Here is an 8,399-nt window from a genome sequence, read left to right as displayed (position 1 = left end):
GGGGGAATGACCTAAGACAGGCATGATCACATGGGAGGCCCCCAAAAGAAGGACTTTGGGGGCCACAGCAAAAGAGGGTGATGGACCCTCGCTCCTCAGTTTTGACATAGCCTGAGTCCTCATCATCTGGGAGAAAATCTCCTTATCTCTTGGTTGCCTTACTTCCCTTGCTCCATCTAAGCCTGAAACAATGACAGGGTGGTGCAGCTCTGTGCTGAAAAGGGCGGATTCCCCAGGTGATCAGGCCTAAGAAAGAATATGTAAATTCCTGTGAAACCTTCTTTGTTTAGAATGCTCTCGGTTGAATGAGAAGGGTCCAAGGAGGAAGTTAGTTTGTTCCTCAAAGTCTTACAGCTCTTTGGCCCTGACTCAAAATAGACCCGCAGAGTTCCTTGTTATCTATTGTTCCTTACTTCCTCGTAATGAGTACTGTACTTTACCTGAATTATTATGCAAAAGGAGCCCAATAAAAGCCGGTTTGGACGGTAAATTGGTGCGCTCCCCACTAGAGGGGGTGGCCATTCCATCCCTACTTCTCCACAGAAACTAGTCTGTCTCTGTGCATGTTTTTTCTCGAGTTTCGACGAGCCATCTGCAGCGTTCCGTGATCACTGCTGGCTGGTGACCCACGCATCAGTATCTGAGTCACTGAGGAAAGACAGAGGTGGGTTTTAGAGCTGGAAGGGAGACCCAAGAAGATCTCAGTGCACCCTTCAGCATGACTAAATCTTAGACAACTTTCTCCTTGATTATAGGTCCCTGACCTTTTCATTAGAGCATTTACTTCAGAAAACTCACAGTTCTATTTGTTTTGTCCTTTTGAGATACAAATCTTCTCTCAGACACTTGGCAGTTTTACAACACACAAATGTCTTCCTCAAAGACTTGAAAGCCATCCTTTTAAAAGGTATCACCAAGAAAAGACCCCTGTCTCTAAGTCTCTCTGTAATGGTAGAACCTAAGTGACATAAGAACCAAATAGCAGGATGATCACACTGACCAATTCCCCTTAACATCTTCCAGTAATTTTCTACTACCTCATCCAGCACTTAAAATCTCTCTTGCCTTTGTTCTAGTGGAATTGAGTTCAATATTTTTCTCCTATTGCATTAGTCTAGAATAATGTCTTTCTTGCCTGATTAACTCCATCTCATCCCATTTTTCTTTGACAAGGGCAAGGGTGCTCCTTTGGAACACAAAAAGGTGCAGGGCTTCTTAATTGTCCATTTTGCTGTGTTCCAGGAAGCACAGGGCTCAGGTAAAGTTCAGCTTTGCCTGATTTTACAGAGAAGGGTGAAATAAAAACAACCCAGGAGAGACTTATTTGAAAAGATTGTAACAATAAGGGAAGGGAGACTGTCACACTAGAAAGAAAGCTCCTACAATAATATCTGCAAGTGCCTCCAAGTTAAGCAGAAAGGAATCTCTCTCTTGCAGGGAGAGGGAAAAAAGCCCAAGAAGAACTCACTGTGGCCAGTGGAACAGATGAGAGGAACAGGTGGAAGGAGCAGTGATCTGATAGTAGGTCACAGAATGCTTTACTCTGAGGTCAACCTCGTGGGTGAGAAGGGGCCACACACTAAATCTGGCAAACTCAGGGGAGGCCTGCGTGGTGGTCTTATGAACTCAGAGACCTAAAGTAATCACATTGGGTGGTCTGAAGTTAAAATGTTGTAACTAAAAGCAGTTTGTAATGGGTAGTCACGTCCTAGGCTAGAATGTTTTCTGACAAAAGTCACTCTATGCCTTAGTTGAGCCTGTCTATTGTCTTTTTTTGCATCTGTGATAGCATTCCTTTGGAATGTCAAGGTCACTTTCCTTTAACTGGACCTCTCTGGGCACAAAAATCACACCTGAGCAGAGAGCACGAATCCCCTCATTGTTATTGTTATCATGTTAACTGTTGACTGTTAACTATCTTGGACCCACCTGTGGAAAAGAAATGTCTATCATTTTACTTTTTATCCACATCCAAAGTTTCCCCCCAGTCCCTACTTTGCTTTTTCCCGGCCTCCTTCATCTGTCATCAATAGATTTCATGCAACCCCCTTACATCTCTTCTTCTGATTGTAATGGATAAATAAAGTGCAGTAAGTACTGCCATTTTCTAGAGTATTTCCTGAACTTGTTGAGGTCTTGCTTCCTGGCAGTTGTCATCAGTTTGGCTCAAATAAACTCACAAAAATTCTCTACAGGCTTGAACGTTTTTTACGTTGACAGCCTGTTCCAGAGAGGGGCTGTTAAGGAGAGGCTGCATGTTGTCTTAGCCCAAGGGCGGGCCAAGTCAGGGCTTGGTGTAGGGGAGATCTTAACAAAAATTGATTTATAAGAATTTTGTTTTAAATTGATTAGTGCAGACAAAACAGTTCAGCTAATTTTTTATGAAACAAAAGGTCATCAGTTCAGAAGAACTGTGTCTGGTATAGATATAGGTTAAAAAAGGGGGGCCATCCTTAAGATTTAGCTAAGTTATATGGGGAAGGTGGTGTTTTTAATTAGCTGTGTTTTGCAACAAAGAATGGGGGATTATTTCTTAATGATTGTTTTTTCCCAGGGAAAAAACAATCATTAAGGATCACGGGGCTTTGATAAAATTCAACAATGATAAAAGGAAACTGAGGTTCACACTTGTTTAGAATTCTGTCAGAAGCTTACAGATATTAAAGGGGTCTGCAGTGTAAATGCTAACCACCATTACCTACTGCTGCTTAATGTTTGAGGATGGCTGAATGAAGAAACAATTTGAAATAGACAATCAAGATAACCAGTCTTTCAGCAGGATACACTAAATCTTGGAAGGAGAGTAGTGATACATCCAGGAACAAATTCTTTTCTTGTTTGAATGTCTACCTATCTTTTGAGACACGTCACTTTTAATTTTCTGTCATGCTGCTTGCGTGTCATCTTTCTTCTCGTAGAATTTGAACTCTTCATATGTACGAAATTGCCAAGTGTTTTTTCATACCCCCGAATATTTTTATGACACCAAACACATAAAAGCTTTTGAAAACTACAAATAATTAAAGGGAAGTTGACTAGTTTCAGTTGTTCCCAAATCTTAGACTTTGTGATTTTCCAAGATAAAGCTGTTGCCTCAGAAATCTGCCTAATTTTGTAAGGAAGTGAAATTGCAGTCTTTTAAAGTCTGTAGCATATTTTCTGTTGCTGTAACTTAGTGTTCACCAGTTCGCTATCTCTAACACTTTCATGACCTTGTTTCACAAATTGGTGTTGAGTTATTACAGGCCAGAGATCATATCTGTTTTTAGACAAATTTGTCTCAATGTAATGCACTTAAGTTTGAAACTCCAGTGAAGACTCCATCACTGCCAGTTCATTCTAGTTTTGTCTAAAATCAGATACCTTCGTTCTACTCAGTGACAATGCAAAATTTTCAAAATTCGCAAGATTTCTACACAACGTTTCCTACCTCTTTCTTTTATGATGACCTTACCTTTGCTTCATTGAAACAGTGAACTTACTTGATATCATGTTCCTCAATTTTACATATGTCTTCCTCTAAATTTATATGTATTCAGATTCTTTTGTCACAAATCTCTACATTTCTCCCACTTAAGAGAATTAAAGATAATGAATTCTCCATTTACCCTCTATCCCGCCCATTGTATAATCATGTCAACCTCTCTTTCCATCAATAACTTCTTAAAAGTAAGTGAGGGGGGGACTAAGTGAAGGAGGATAGAGAGAGATGAGGAGAACACTACTCTAGCAGGGAAAAAAGATCTAAAAATCCATTTCATACAAAATGAATACAATTGCAAAAGGGACACTGAGAAATGCAGATTTTATTTGAAAAGTGCTTGAAAAAGGAAATACTGATGGTAACAATAGCTGTCAATCTTTGAGCACTCATATGACATCAGGCAGGCACCATGCTGAATATTTAGCACACAGTCCCACAGGTAGCACCTGGAAGTTAATTAACAGTATAATTCATAAGGGTTTGCCACACTTCTTTCTAACTATTGCTGTGGATACAGAAGAGGATACCAGGCTCTTCCTCCCCTCTCAGAGGTCATAAACTATTTTGGAAATAAACCTAATATTTTTTAAACAAATATGGAAACAGATATGAATTTAAATAATTTATTGTTGAATTTCAAGGGGGTAGATTTCAAGTTTTATAAGATATTAGGGAATAAAGTATCCCAGTGAGCAATCATGAGTGATCTAAATAAGAATGAGACAAAAGGTACTGAAAAGTTAATGAGATTTAAAACACTATGGAAGTTACTCTAGACAAATGTGAAAGTCCAACATCAGAACAAAAGCGAACTGATCCAAACGCACTAATTCCACGCTGAATGTCCAAGTTCCTAAAGCAAGAATCCATATGAAAAGTGGTAGGAAGTAAATATAAAGAGTTTGTGTGGGATCAGTCTGAAAACGTAGTTAAAAATACACATAATATACACTCTTTATAAAAGTCAGATGAGCCTTAAGACCCATGAACTTGTTTACAAACTAACTAGAACAAACTGAGCTCGTTAGAAATTGTGCCATGGGTCAGATTTTCAAGCAAATACGGTTGGGAAATAACAAATGGAAAAAGTTCAGAGCATAACTTTCTTAATATAAGAAAAGAAATGTCAAGAAGAAGATTTTTTAAGAAATCAGAATTTGATGGTTTTATTACTTGCCAGATAAGCACACCACATTTTTCATAATATATAACTTAATAATAAATGATTTGAAGTTTTAGTACACAGGAATAACTACACACACCAATATGAAACTTCATATGTGTTATATAAGAAAGTATTGTCTTTGATATTTACAACTTATATAATATAAGAAAACTAGCAACAAAAATATTTTTAAAATTTCTTTGCTCAAATTTACCCACCCTTATTTTAAAGGAACATGAAAGAAAATTATTCTGCTAACTAGAATTACATTAATTCTTATGCATCCCATGGCATATTTCCTTTAAATTGATCTGTACTATATTTGAAAGAGAAAGCCCAGTCCTTTGCGTGGTGGTGGAGAAAGGGTATAAAGTAGAGATGAAAACAGAATTGTAACTGAGTGCCTAACTGGACTACGCAAAAGTGCTACTCAATATTCGTGTGGAGACCCCATAAGTGAGTGAGTGATGTCCACAATGTCACGTTCCATCCTTACCCGCCCTGCTGGGCTCCTGTAGGCTCGTGACTTTGGCTTCTTTTACTTCCTCTTTTCCTGCTACTTTCTGTTTTTCACAGCATTATATCTTTTTTCCCCCCAAAGAACCCTGCCCTTTCACGAGGTGCTCAAAGTAGGACAGCGTCTGCTTTGTCCTTTTTGCCTCCAGGGGTGGATCAGGCTTCATTTGCTCTAGAACCCAGTTGCTCATCTTTCTGCCAGCGGGTATCCATAGATCTCCCCTTCAATATCACAGTTTGAAGTAACCACTTGCCCCTCTAAGCTTTCTTCACTGTCCAACTTTTGCATCTATAGACAGTAATTGGGAATACGAAAAGGATGTACACGACCTCAGCCTTGGTCTCTGATGACACATCTTTACTCTTGAGGATATTTCTTAGTTCTTTCATTACCGCCCTTCCAAATTCTGAGTCTCAGTCTTCTCTTGATTTCTTATGATACATATAGAATGTATTTTATCCTTTACATAAATAATATATGATATCAAATATATATAAATGCAGTATGATGAAGCAAGTTTCAGAGCGGTTATTTAAATTGACTAATATAATAAGTCTAATAAATATAAAAAACTATAATCTCGACTCTATGACACTACTTCCTTAACATAACATTTAAAAAAACAGATAAATTAACAAATTATACACCCAAGAATATTTAAAGATAAGAGTTCCTCATTAGTATTTTATATAAACCATCGCTACATGATTTAATACAGGTTTGTTAGAGCGACATATTTAGGCTCTAGAGATTATACTGAATTACTTCAGTGACTAGAAGTTGAGTAATCAGAAGATTTTCAATTTTTTATCAATAAAGATGAGTGCCTTATATTTCACAAGTTCCATTTTTATCTGGATTTTATATTTCCTACCAGAAATCCCTTTTAGAAACACATGACCTGGACTGCTTGTGTTTCCATTAATTCTTTGTCAATCACCAATAAGAAACTTCATTGAAATTGTACAAACAGACATTAAACAATCTGTTATCTTCAACATATTTCCCATCTGGAGGTAAAATGCTTATTGTCTTTCTCATTTATAAGAAAGGAGAAATCGTTCAGGGAGTTAAAGGGATTTTATAAGTTAAGACTTGGCTCCAGCATAAGCCAGGGGATTTTGTGGGTGAATCCATTTGGGAGTCTGCATAATTAGAAATTGAGAGTAAAGATTTTTCTCTAGAAGTTCATAACAAACAAAAACCAGAAATGGCAGTGGTTATTTATCATCCACTGAGTACACAGGAGGATTTGCAAAATGCCTGCAACTACAGGTTTTAGTAAACTTTTTTTTCAATTTCCTAGAGCTAAATGTTTACAAACACATTAAAAATAAAAAGAGGAGGCCTCTTTTTAATAAGATTTTTCCACTGAGCTTTTTTTTTTTTTTTGCAGAACACCAATCTGACATATGTCAGGGGCAATTAACAATTTTCCGTTAACAGAATACCTGCCCTATTTAGCAGGCATTTCTTGTTCCTCATTAACCAAATTATGTTCAGGTCATATATCATATCTCTGACAATAATGCCACTTTCATGTTTAATTGGTTAAATAAATGTGTAATTATGGAACTATGCTGAGATACTACTATAAATTCTTGTAACCATGGCATTTGCCTGATGTAGATTAGGATGTTATTTGATCTACTGTAAGATTTAATACTACTAAAACTTAATGTAGCATTTGTTCAATATCAATGAAGATTTCCCCAGATATTAACAGAATTTTAGGTAAAATATTGGAAAATTCAGTTGAGATTCTGAATATTTTGTTAAATGCAAGCATAATATTTTTGAGAAATATTATCTCTGACATTAATCATGGAAAAATACACTGATAACTTACTTCTGAGTGGAGAGATAAAAAAATCTTGACATATGCTAATTAGCAGAATTTATATCTTGCTATGGCATATTTACAGTAATGACTACATTCTCAGAACACTTTTGGATCATGACAAATATTGGCTCATTGAAAATCAAGAAAATGATGTTAGAGGAAGAAGGAAGATATTAATAGTTGTCTTAAAATTCTCACTTTAACTTTTTTCCTTCTAATTAGCACTTTTCTAATGAGTTCTAACAAAATGAGACTTTGAAATAAATTACCAAAAAAATTTTTTTCTAAAACTTCCCTTAAAGTAAAATAAATGACATATGGCAAAATGTTGACATGGTAACACTTAAAGTATTAGATTTTAATATAAAGAAGTGTTTACATATTTATTGCATTTAACAGTACATCAAGGAATACGATTTTTTACAAAGTGTCTCGAACAAGTTGGAAGTATGTTCTTATTTACCTGAACACACCACGGAGGTAAGTAGACCAGGGCTATCACAGAAGGGCCACAATTACCATAGACACAAACTCATTCTGTTTGCCCTCATTCTAAATTAAGAGTAAGAAAGTTTTTCCTAAGAGCTAGATGGGAAATATTTCAGGCTTTGCAGTCCTCACAGGCTGTAACATAACTAATCAACTCTGCCTCCATCAAAAAAATAAATAATTAAATAACTTTGCCATTGTAGCCGAGTGACTTTCCACACCCTAGCTTCTGGGGTGCGTATGAGTGCATTCCAAGGCAATGGTAAAGACAAGAGCAGGTGGTGGGCTAGCCTGAGTTCATGGGTCGGTTATACATAACTTACCTTGCTCTTTCCTAGCATGTCCTTTCATCTTCAAAGTCAACTCATGATCCAGGGTGGCCGTTGGAGCTCTAAACATAACATTCAAGGTGGAAGCCAGAAGAAGCACAAAGGGCAGAAGGGCAAATGGGTTTGCTTCCCAGTAGAATCAGCTACTTCTAAGTTGATTTCAAAGAGGACTTATACAACAGGTTTACTTATATCTCTGTACAGTAAATGATTTGGTCTTTGTCTGTAGTTCCTGAGAGATAACCAACAAACCTTTAAAATCAAGAATTTGGCTGGACTTTTTCCCTGATTCCTGGGAAGAATCTAACTTCTAACTTCCGTGAGTCATTCTAGCATAATTCTAGCATATTACTGAACCTCAGTGGGTAGTGAGAACCCTCAAAATGATGGTCAGCTCTTCAGGTGTGGGGATCCCTAAGACTGTATCTGGCAGCTGAAGTATGATGAAGACACTCCTGTGCAGGACTAAGCACTTAACCTGGTGACATGTGGCCTGAATCTGGGTAGTTAGTATCAGAAATTGCTGCAATCAGAATTTAGTCATGTGCCTGCATCTACATTTAAATAAAACT

Source organism: Phyllostomus hastatus, unplaced genomic scaffold (assembly GCF_019186645.2).
Source record: "Phyllostomus hastatus isolate PE091 unplaced genomic scaffold, TTU_PhHast_1.1 phas_contig_196, whole genome shotgun sequence".
Classification (NCBI taxonomy): Eukaryota; Metazoa; Chordata; class Mammalia; order Chiroptera; family Phyllostomidae; genus Phyllostomus; species Phyllostomus hastatus.
Note: the sequence above shows the minus strand (reverse complement) of the source record.